The sequence below is a fragment of the Spinacia oleracea genome, chromosome 1 (assembly GCF_020520425.1).
Source record: "Spinacia oleracea cultivar Varoflay chromosome 1, BTI_SOV_V1, whole genome shotgun sequence".
Taxonomy (NCBI): domain Eukaryota; kingdom Viridiplantae; phylum Streptophyta; class Magnoliopsida; order Caryophyllales; family Amaranthaceae; genus Spinacia; species Spinacia oleracea.
Genome location: NC_079487.1, coordinates 111,961,091 through 111,973,505, shown reverse-complemented (window position 1 = coordinate 111,973,505; position 12,415 = coordinate 111,961,091). Strand labels below are relative to the sequence as shown.

Here is a 12,415-nt window from a genome sequence, read left to right as displayed (position 1 = left end):
CGCTACTTTTTCACTTATTTCAATTCTCACTCTACCGTCCACGTCAACAAGAAAGCCGGTCTAAATTTTTGTATAAAATCTACAATAAATCGCTATCGGAAACAGCAGTTTGAAGGGGTAAACCGCTATCTGAAATAGCGGCTTATGTATTTAATGAACCGCCACTTCAGGTAGCGGTTAACCCTTATAAAACCACGTGGTTTTATAACAAAACCGAACGGTTTTGTATTAAAGCAAACCGCTATATGAAACCGCTATCTCAGATAGCGGTTTATACCATTAAAGCAAACCGCTAGTTTATACCATTAAAGCAAACCGCTATCTCAGATAGCGGTTTGCACTATTGAACCGCCATCTGAGATAGCGGTTTGCTTTAAAACAAAACCGTCATCTCAGATGGCGGTTCAATATTGAACCGAAAAAAAAATACTTTTCTTTCTCCCTTGCTGACGTGGACGGTGTGGTGGGAATTAAGTTAGAAAATAACTTATTTTGGAAATTATTGGATCTTTATGCAATATTGAAGGAAATCGCTCATATACTAGCTGAATCTTTTCCAACAAAAAATTTTAGAAAAAGTAATTGAATAAAAAGGGAAAAATGTTTTGGCGGGAAATTTTTTCACCAGGAAGTGACATGTGTCATTCCTGGTGTCTGTTTTAGTATATAGTAATAGACTAGTTGCACTAGTATTCTATCTTAACATCCCCTCAAGCAGGCACGTCCCTATACCGGCCCAAAGTGGGACACGGCACAGGGCCTCGGCTTGAGAAGGGCCCCCAATGCGTTGAAAATCGTACTGACTGTTTAAAAAAAAAGCAAAAATCTACACAGACACATGACTACATTAGGCCTAGCCCTCTGCTTATCGTTCTTTGTCTTTACCAAGGGAGCAAGGAAGTCAGAGTCAGAAAATGTTTTATCATTTTATAAGTGCAAAGCGCAACCCAAACCTTTTATTGTATTATTTTTATTAGTTTTTTTAAGGAATTATTTAGTGTATCGTTATTCGACGCCCGTGTTTTCTAAAAACGCCCGTAATTAATGTAGGAAAATACAATTTTACCCTTTTAATTTTAATAATAATTCTAAAACGCCTGTGTTCTTCACGGTTGGGGTTTTTTTCGGTCTTCGTTCAGCATTCCACGGTTGTTTTTGCGGGTGGTTTTTGCGTGATCCGGTGGCTCCCATTGCGGCTTCGACGAATCTATGTTCTTCCTCCGGCGAATAGGTCACGGTGCAGGCGCAGGGTTCAGGCGAATTAAGGGTCCTTTTTATCGGGCGTATTGGTGCGGTTTGTGGTGTTTGCGGTGCATTTTTGTTGTGTTTTGTAGCGGTTTTCAGGGGACTCTCAGGCGGGTTTCAAGGGGTATTTGGGTCTGCTTCAGGTGGACTGTTCGATTTTGTTTCAGGCGACTTCTTGGTGCAGTTATTGGTGCAGTTCTGGTGCGGTTCAGATGCAGTATTGGTGCAGTTTGTGGTGCAGTTCTGGTGCGGTTCAGATGCAGTTTTGTTGCGATTCTAGTGCGGTTTTGGTGCGGTTTTGGCGCAGTATAGGGGCTATTTTCAGGTGGCTATCTGGTTCAGTTTCAGGGGAATAAAGGTGCGGTTTTCAGGTTGAATTCAGGGGGTTCAAGCGGCTGAATTCAGGGGGTTCAGGTGGCTATCTTCCGGCAACGTTTGGGTCAGTTTATTGGCAGTTTGGTGGCTGGTTAAGGATCGGCTTTAGTCAATTTTGGGAAGGTTCCATGCGATTTTGTTGGGCAGTTTCTGATCAATCTTCTTGACGGATTTCTTTCTACACGTCTTTGCACCGTGAAATCCATCCACTACTACAAAATAGGATTATAGCAACGGCCTAAAAGTGTTGGCAAAGATCCATTAAATGTTGCTATAGACCTACAACAACAGTTTATATGGCGTTGCCAATAGGTGACGCTGCTATAACTCTGTGGCAACAGTTATTATGCCTTAGGCAACAACATTATAAAACAGCTGCCATAATTATTAGCAACGCTTTTCTTAGGCAACGACTTTTAACTTTTGCCAACAGTTTTATTATATCTAAAGCAACAATTATTAAGTTTTAGTAACAATTATTTAGGATTTTAAACAACAGTTTTAGTGTCTAGGCTAACACTTTTATTATCTAAAGCAGCACTACCAACAGTCTATGGCAACGTTTATTGCTCTAATATTGCAACAATTTTGTAGTCTATTGCAACATTTCTTGATACCGATATTGCGACGCTTTTACATGAGTCTATAACAACGTTTCTTGATACAACTATTGCGACACTTTTACATGAGCCTATAGCAATGTTTCTTGCCACACTATTGCGGCATTTTTATGTGATTCTATAACAACGTTTCTTGATACAACAATTGCGCCACTTTAATGTAAGCTTATAGCAACTGTTTCATACGTGTTTATTTAATAGCTCATTAAAATGAAAATATTATACCAAATAATCTAACCAATACAAATAGAAAACATTTTTTTCGAATTAACTTTAACTTATTATTAAAATAAAATATCCATAACAATCATTCTAATAACAAAAACCATTGTTATAATATAAAAACATCAATTAAGAAAACTAATGAATCTCCAAAAAGAACTAATAGTTTAAGCAATCTAAAATCTATCTAGTATTTAATTTAATTGTCCAAATCAGTCCGAAAGAACTTCAATCTATGCCCTTCATGCCATCCTTTTATCTACCATTCTCCTTCTATCTACCATCCTGTAAACAGAAAATAATAGTCAATATATATAATAAAAAAATTATTGCATTTAATTAAAATGAAATAATCTGATCAATTCTGCAAAACAACAGCTGAAAACCACACAAAGTTGCACTGAAAGAAACACAAACGAGCAAAGCAGATCAAAATGGAACTGAACCAGCAACTGATATAACTGAACTGAACAGCAAAGAAGATCAGAACTGAACTGAACAGCAAAGCAGAAAAGTTATGAATGTTGATTATAATGCAGTTGTTGTTGCTGATTGGGTATTATTATGAAGCCTTGAGGACATCTAACTATCTTTTGACAAAAAAAATTGTTGTTAATTTTTTTTACTACTGCCATTTGCCACAGCTAAAATTTTGAAATTTAGGTGTATACGTAGTATAAGTTTATTTTATAAAATGATTTGGCATTATGGTAAAGTTGGTAATTGCAAACACAAAGCCAAGGGTTCAAAGTTCAAACCTCTTCCCCCATTTTGTTTCCCTAGCTTGCGCGTTATGCCATGTGGATCCTAAGCGCATTAGACAGGTATGGTTATTTTCCTCTTTGAAATAGAGCAGGGGTGGATGAAGAGAGATAGAATTAAAATGGAGAAGAGCTGCTCACCCGGTATCAAAACTCTGGTGCTTCTAATACGGCTCTTGCCTAAGTCATGGTGGAGAAAACAAATCATCAAATCTAAAAGATTTGGTGCTACAAAATCATCAAAGAAAGGTAGAGGATGATAAAAACATTCCCTGTTTCAACTTCCTAGCGCTTCGTTCCCTTCATTTTCAAAGATAGCCAATCCTACATTAGCAATGTGTCTACAACAGCTTATTCTAGTATTTGGTTACAGCTTATAACAAGAAAAGATGTTCAAAGGTATCACACTAATGTGAAACACAAACTAAGGACATAGGGAGGTTGATTCTAAGTAATAATGTCAACAATGTGCATTATTAGCATGAATGTATATCAGTTGACATTTGACAACCATTATATTTATAGTAAAAAAAATTGAAGTGGATACAATTTAGACATTCAGTATGCAACATAATGTCTATGCATTGCTGTCAAATGCACCCATAGGGCCTACAACGTAGAATAAATCCAGCAAGGTTTCATAAAAAAAACGAACAAGGATTATTTTGGTAATGGACCAGTCCATGAGAGCTTGTGTTTCTAATTGAAAGATTGGGCAACTCAATGAATCGAGAGCTGTCAGGGAGTTGGGAATTCCTAACCTGACTTGCCACAAACCTAATATAAGTGCTAAGATCGCGATCTCGAGATAGTGGGGAACAAAACTAAACACAAATAATGCCAAATATCTCAACCTAAAACACAAGCAAGCATAATTATTTCATATCAGAAAGTGTAATATGTCAAATATAATCCTTGTTTGAAGCTTCACTTAGAAACCAATGAACCTGATTCACGTAAGCTATAACTATATCACCAAGAGAAACTGCTTTCAACCTGGTACCAGGTCCTTCCTAAATGAAGCAATTCGGTGAAGTCCTCTTAGACTAATTATTGCACAATTCCTGAAATAGCTAGCTATAAACTGACTAGGGCACCTAATTTATTCCTTCTTCAATAAATCAGTACCAACAGACATCCCGAGAAAAACACTTACTCCAACAAAACCAGCAAACAAGCGACCAGCCATGCCACAAGACCAACAAAACCAGCAAACAAGCGACCAACCATGCCACAAGACCAACAAAACATAGACACAAGAGGAAAAGCAAACCAACAAAACCCGTAAAGAAAATTTAATTTCCTGACCTGCATCACTTAGTGATAACAATTATCAGACCCTTTATTTTATGAAAAAGAAACCAAAAGAAAAAAGAAGGGAGAACTCATACATTATCAGTCTAAACCCAATGGGAGAAGGTACTACTAGCCTAACTTCCAGTGAAAAGATATTAGGAACAACATGAAATGCTAATCATTCCATTACAAATTCAGACCCAATATTCCTGTTATACAAGGCAACTTTATTGATCTGGAAGGAATTTTATTCAAACCTACATTCTAAATATTGAAGGGACTCAAGGGGAATATATGTCACTGCTCCCATTAATCATGTGAGTGTTCTGCAGATAATCAAGCTTATCTGGTAGCAAAGTTTCTCAGTCCCTGGAGCAGAAAAGGCTCTCTTGAATCATTGTTTTATCTCTTGAATCCTGAGTTGCAATTAACCCTATGAGTATTGCATCGCATTCAGTTCATATAAGAAGATATTGAAACATAACAGAAATGAGCCATGAAACCAGGACTTTTAGATAATCACAAGTAAAAATCTTAGCTTTATAAGAAAAAATTAGCCACCAAACTTTAGCTGGACTCACACAGAAAACTAACTCCACGAAGCTCTACCAGTCCAACCAAAAAAAAAGAAGCAATTGTAGTTTTAGCTTAGGAAGATATAATGTGTGAACTACTTATGTAAAACTAATGGTTTTTTACTTTAACTTTGTCATGCTATATGCGAGTTAATGATTCAAACCTTATATATTTTCTGAATTTTCTTGTACTTGTCCAATAAAATGAAATCCTTCTATCAAAGTGGACATCGTATTATAAATGTCAAAGATAAAGTGATACCTACACATTCTTTCTCCCCCTCTTACTCTTTAGTTTTTTCACATCACATTTATACAACAATATATTATACGTATACAATCACAAAATGGTCTACTAATAGAAAAACATCCGTCAAACAACCATGATCAAAAACATTCTTTGTTCGGTCATGTTTATAAGTTCTACACTTTGTTAATACCCACACCCTAATATTTGTTAGCATTATTATCTTACTTATTTTTTAAGTTGTTACTCTATATAATTATTCCCTTGTTACTAGGAAACTAACTATTTATCTCTTAGAGGGCTGCTTCCCTTTGTAAGCCATAAAAGGCATTTGAATAACTTAGTTTGGACAGCGCCAGCCTCATGTGCGCTTTCCATCTCATCCAGCCTAGCCCCCACATCCCCGGCTCATTGCAGCTAACCCTCTGTCACCCCCGCTCCCCAAAAAAGGGAAAGAAAAGAATGGTGCAACTAGTAATAAACTGACAATAAACTAGAGTAACAGATAATAAACTGAACTGATAATAAAATGTTATGAAGCAGCAGAGTAAATGGAGGTTACTACTATGAGTTAACATATTGTAGACATCAAATAAGAAAATTACAAAGACGAAGATGGGTGATTTTGATTAATAAGCTGGAATATACAAAAAATGTAACCGGCGTTCAAGCTTTCAAGAGGCTTGATTCTCTCCCAAGTGAACAGTTAAAAGCTCAATACAAATTTATATATATCCAACATCACATTCCCTCTCAAACATGCTCTTTACATGGGTCAAATTTACTAAACCCGTTACCATATTTTTCCTTATATATTATGAAGTTGAAAACGAGTAGCAGTAGTGCAACAACATAGAACAGAACAGCAGTAGTATAGAACAGGGCAGCAGAATAGCACATAGCAGCAGTATAGAAACAAGAAACAAAACGAGAAAAAAAACCAACAACAGTATAGCAATAGCATAGAACTGAGCAGTGAATTAAAACTCAACATCATCACCAAACAACCAACTGATCCAGACAACAAAAGAAAGAAAGCTGCGGCAGAATAATTGAATGTTTAATAAATAAGCCGAAATAACCCATTGGAATCAACAAATACACGCATGAATAAATCAACCAAATTCCCCAATCAACCAAATTCCCCAATCCAATTGACCGAATTCCATAATTAAGAACCCTAATTCAGAAATCAAAACAACATTAAAAAAAATCCATTATAATCGGTTTAAAACTTAAACAGAACAATTGTGAAATTTAAGCCCAAATTTGAAGAGATACAAACTAACGTGGTTCTTCTCTCCCATTCAGAACTGGATTTCGCCACTTTTGATATCTTCAATCTAGAGCAGCAATAGCCAATTCCGAAACGTCAATCTACAATCGCTTGTTGCTTCAAGGAACGGTGATGGAAGATAAAAGACGACGAGGAGGGCGAAAGAGAAAAAGAACGCAGAGGCCTCTAAGGGTTTTGGACTTTTGGGTGAACAAAATCGTGAAAAGCAGTGGGGAGGAACAAAAAATAAAAAAAAGTTGTACTGAATTTTTTTTAATACACCTATTCCTTATTTTATTTTACTAGTATTGAAGCCCGTGCGATGCACGGGTTTATCAATTTTCGTACATATTTGTGTTATTATATCGTATACAAATGGTTTTTTTTATAAATTTCCATACTCAAACTGGAGAGTTCTATTAATAAAACATGGAGAAATAACACATGTTCAATGAAAACATGATAACATTAATAACTAAATAAAAATATCTCTTCCAACAAACAATTTCAGTTATCTCCAAAATTCCGAGTAAGTAGGAGCACCACTATATATAGGGACAACTACAAAAGCCCTAAAACATAACTTGGCAGGACATCTAAGAGTCTGCAATTGTAACCTCAACACCAGGTTCAATGGTGATTGAAGTGATCTGCTTCACCACATCAGGGGAGCTGAAGAGGTCGATGACTCTCTTGTGGGCACGCAACTCAAATCTGTCCCAAGTGTTTGTTCCTGCAAGATAATTACATGGCACGGTTATGAATACACAATTACTAATTAGGGAAAAGATGGGTTGATCAATGCATAAAAATCGCTGATGAATTAAAGTTTGTGCTTTTTTTTTCTTGTGTGCAACTTATATGTGTAATACTCCATCATCACAGTAAAAGAATTAATATACGTAAGTTAAAATACAAATATATCAATATCCAGTAGGTATACGAAGTAGTATTAAATGAACACACATAAATCGATGGAACAAAAACAATTATGCTTGTACAAAATTCTTGCGATGGAACATAAACAATGAAGCACATACAAAATTATTTTCCATAGAACATAAACAATGAAGCCTAACATATATAAACAATTATGATTTATGCTCGTACAAAATTCTAATTTGGTGAGGGTTGAGATTAACAATGAAGCCCAACATACAAAATTCTAATTTGGTGAGGGTTGAGATTAACAATGAAGCACGTATAATGAAGATGAGGGTTGAGATTTTTAATGTGAGGGTTGAGATTTTATGTATATGTATACAAAAAGGTGGAAGAAGTTTGTGGAATCTATCTTTATCATATTAAGTAGTTAATCTTGGCAAGACTCTAATATTATTTATTTAATTAGTTAATAACTTAATAATATGTGATGACGTGGAAATCCTACGTGGACGCTCTCAATGCTCTCCAAAAAAAACTCCCCTTTATATATATATATATACTAGTACTGAAGCCCGTGCGATGCACGGGTTTGTAATGAAAGTACATATTCGTCTTATTATATCATCGACCGAGTTATAAATGGTTAGTTCAATAATGGTAAAACTCGAGTTAGTTATTTATGTGAACTCAACAAAATCATTACAAATAATTTGTATTAGTATAGACTCCTTCTGTCCTTATTTAAAATTATGATATGAATTAATCCAAATATCAAGGGTTTAATGTAAATAAAATTCCACAATTTGTAATTCTATCTTATTTGTTAAAAGAGGATAATTGTATTTTTTTTTTTCTCTTATTTTTTTTTAGGACTCTTATTATCTTTTACCTAGTACTTATTTATCTTTTTTATTTTGTATATGGTCTACTCAAACCTTGATGATCGGGAGGATAAAGTCTGATAATAATATTCGTAGTTGTACGATCTTCGTCGTGAATTATCAAAATTGTATCACGGGAAAAATAGTATATTCTCAATCAGTTTCACTTGACAAAGAGACTACTCAGAGCATTATAATTAATGTACAACATCATCAACACACTAATAAAAGTAATAATACAAAATGCTACTCATAAGATTTAGGGGTAATTTAGGTAGACTCAAATAACAAAATTGTACAATAAGGAATGACAAAAGCCCAAGATATACGAAGTATAATAAAGTTAGTGCAACACTAATTTATGTCATCTGATTGCGTAGACCGGATGAAACAACACCAAACAGTGTCCACCTAAACCGAAATCCATCCTAATTAACTCGTGAGTTTTAGAGATCGAAGGCTTTAAGGCTATTAGAAAGTTAAAGCGGTTTATTTTTAATAGTTGAGTCAAACATTAACGATTTACAACATTAATTGATGACATTTTTAATAATTGAGTCCATCATTATTTTTAATAATTGATCCAACATTAACAATTAACAACACTAAATGATGATGATTAACAACATTATTTAGGCTACACTTTGGATTTAACTATATTTTTAAACAACTCTTATATTTGATCGGTTTGAAAGAAGTATTACAATTAGCTTGGAAACCGATGAAATCCTTATTATTAAGGTAATTGAAATTACAATCATTATTTATTATATTAAGGTAATTGAAATTACAATCACAATTTAGCCTTGCTTTTACAAAAAACATTTAATTTTGGAACTTTTGCCGATCTTTCGCCTGTTGTCCTTTGGCCGATCTTTCGCCGGCTGTCCTTCTACTTTTGCTATGGACAAATTTATCGTACATTTTAAAATAAAATCTTTGCAATTATTTATAAATTCGCCATTGAATCATATCCGTACAACCACCATGAAGTGTTGGAGGGTGGTGTTTTGATGTCAAAGGGACCCAAAGCCAAGACTACGGTGGACTCCTGATCTTCATGAACGTTTTGTTGATGCTGTATGTTATTTTCCTCCTCTCTCTTCTTTTTCTTTTTTTAAAAAAATAGTTCGTTGTGGATAAAAGATAAGCTTTTGTTCTCAATTGCAAGGGAGCAATCTACTATAATTTGTTGCATCAATCACCCTCCTTGAATTAAAGTTTGTGTTTTATTTTTTTCTTGCGTACAACCTATATGTGTAATACTCCACACCATTGACTTTTGCGCTGAAACATAATAATAAAGAATTAATGTACGTGAGTTACTTAAGCAAGATGAAATCAAACACAACAAAAATTTAAATACAAACATATCAATATCCAGTAGGCATACGAGTAGTATTAAATGAACACACATAGACAAATTGCAAGTTCTTAAGCCGATGGAGCATGGAACATAAACAATTATGTTTGTAACGAATTGCAAGTTCTTAAGCCGATGTAGCATAAACAAATATGTTGTGCACAATTTTGTTTTTCTATTGTATATTTTTTTGTGGATTTTATACGTGAGTTACGTGAGTTTTTGTGGAATTCCAAAAGAAAGTTTATATGTATATATATGAAAAAAAGGTAGAAGAGAAGTAGGATACGTTTTAGTTGAAATCTATCTTTATCATATTAAGTGGTCAATCGTGGCAAAACTCCAATATTATTTATTTAATTAATTAATAACTTAATTATATGTGATGACATGGAAATCATACGTGGACGCTTTAAATGCTCTTGAAAAAACTCCCCTTTATATATATATATATATATATATATATATATATATATATATATATATATATATATATATATATATATATATATATATATATATATATATATATATATATATATATATATTAGATTAATTAATTAAAATATTTACGTGGCACCTAATTAATTATCTACTTGGAACTTGATTTTTTTAATTCAAAAATAAATTAGAAATCTTATTTTTCATTGGCCGAAACCATTAGTAATCCTAGGTGGCGCTCTAATATTTCAGCAAATATGCCTCCTTTATATATATATATATTAGATTTTTACTTTTTAACATGTTTTAGATGCTTGACAAAAAAAACCGTTGCAATATCTCATTAAAATATTAAAATACTAAAAACTGTTGCAATAAAATAGTCATAATATATAAGTGTTGTAATAGTTTTTTTATAGGAACGTTTTTCCAAAGTCAAAGTTTACTCAAATTAATAATTATTTAACTGTTGCAATAGCTATGATATAGCAACGCCAAGAAAACTGTTATCTAAAAAGGCGTTGCTATAGCCCTATTTTGTAGTAGTGATCCCTCCTAAATGTCGTTTGGGATTTTCCCGGGTATTGAAAGGCGCGCTTGATAAGGTGATTTGCAAGCCTGACAACATCTCTTGTTGGGTTAGTCTTCTCGTGTTGCCTCTGTGTATCCTTAGGACCTTTAGTCCGAGGAGTAATCGCGAGTGTTCTTCTGCCATCAGGCGGCAAAGGCAGGAAGAGAGCATTGGTAATGCTATTCGTACTTGAAGTGAGTCGGGTGGTAGTCTGTTGCTTTTGCGGGAAGCTTTGGCAGTTGGATCCCCTGCTTTGTATGTTGATGAGGATCTTGATTTGGTAGAACGTAATATCAAGCAGTGTCGTAGGAAGATTTGTGATGGTCATTACACAGCTGTAGTCCGTGTTCTTTCCTCTTCTGGTGTCGCGCCTTATAATGAGACCACCTTAGCGGATTTGCAGTCCAAACACCCTTCTTCTCCAGCTCCGTCCTTGCCTGATATTCATGTTGATCACCATCATCTCATGGCTACTTATGATGTTGTTTTGGACGGGATAAGGAGTTTTCCACGTGGCACATCTTGTGGGAGGGACGGTTTGCGAGCTCAACACCTTATGGATTGTTTGAGTGGTGCTATTGTGGTTGTTTCAGATGAGTTAGTTGACTCCATTTCTGGGGTGGTTAATCTCTTTTTAGCTAGGAAATGCCCTATGGGTTTGGGTGAGTATGTTGCTAGTGCTCCCCTCACCCCTCTTGTCAAGCCCGGTGGTGGTATTCGTCCTATTGCTGTGGGTACTGTTTGGCGACGTCTGGTTTCGAAGGTTGGTGATGTTATATTTGGTCCGTCTTTGGGAAGTTATTTTGATGGTCTTCAATTTGTGTCGGGGTATCTGCGGGTGGTGAGGCAATTCTTCATGCTGTGAACTGGTTGATTGAGGATTGGGGTTCTAATGTGGGTCTTTAGATGTTATTGGTGGATTTTAAAAATGCCTTCAATTTAGTTGATATCGTGCGGCCATGTTACGTGAAGTTCGTCTTCGTTGTCCGGGCATTTCGCGGTGGGTTGAATTCTGCTACTCTACTCCAACCAGATTGTATTATGGAGAGCACACGTTATGGTCGTCTCAGGGGGTGCAGCAGGGTGATCCCCTTGGTCCTCTGCTCTTTGCTTTGGTTTTACAACCCCTAGTTTTAAAATCAGGGACGCTTTTGATTTATGTCTTCGGGCATGGTATTTGGATGATGGCACTATTATTGGTGACACCTTGGTGGTTGGGAAGGTTCTGCAGTTGATTATGGCGGACGGGCCTTGTCTCGGGTTACATCTTAACGTGGAGAAGACCGAGGTTTTTTGGCCTACAGAGGACCCTCGAAGCAGGCTTATGGGAGTGTTTCCCTCTGATATTGCTCGTCCTTTGCATGGTGTTAAGTTGCTAGGTGGTCCCGCTAGTTCCAATCCAACTTTTAGTGGTGAGCTTGTGATGCAGAGGGTGACCAAGACCATTGGGCTTATGGATAAGGTTGTTTAGCTTGATGATCCTCAGTGTGAGCTATTGTTACTTAGGGCATGTACCGGAGTTTCTAAACTCTACTTTGCTTTGCGTACCTGTCTTCCTAGTATTTTTGAGGCGGCTCTGCGCACTTTTGATGAGGCTCTTCGATCTGCCTTGGAGCGTATTGTAACTGCTTCGGGGCCTGGCTTTGGCGATTGGCAG

General features: G+C 35.6%; 1 long non-coding RNA gene across 1 annotated transcript; it reads right to left on the bottom strand.

Moving 5' to 3' along the window:
• Window positions 1-2,480: 2,480 nt before the first annotated feature.
• Window positions 2,481-6,874, bottom strand: LOC130470248 (uncharacterized). Its single transcript, XR_008930212.1, has 5 exons — window positions 6,631-6,874; window positions 4,781-4,935; window positions 3,365-3,523; window positions 3,221-3,269; window positions 2,481-2,747 (listed from the first exon to the last, which is right to left on the bottom strand). It is a non-coding gene; the product is annotated as an uncharacterized lncRNA (long non-coding RNA).
• Between the last annotated feature and the right edge of the window lie 5,541 nt (window positions 6,875-12,415).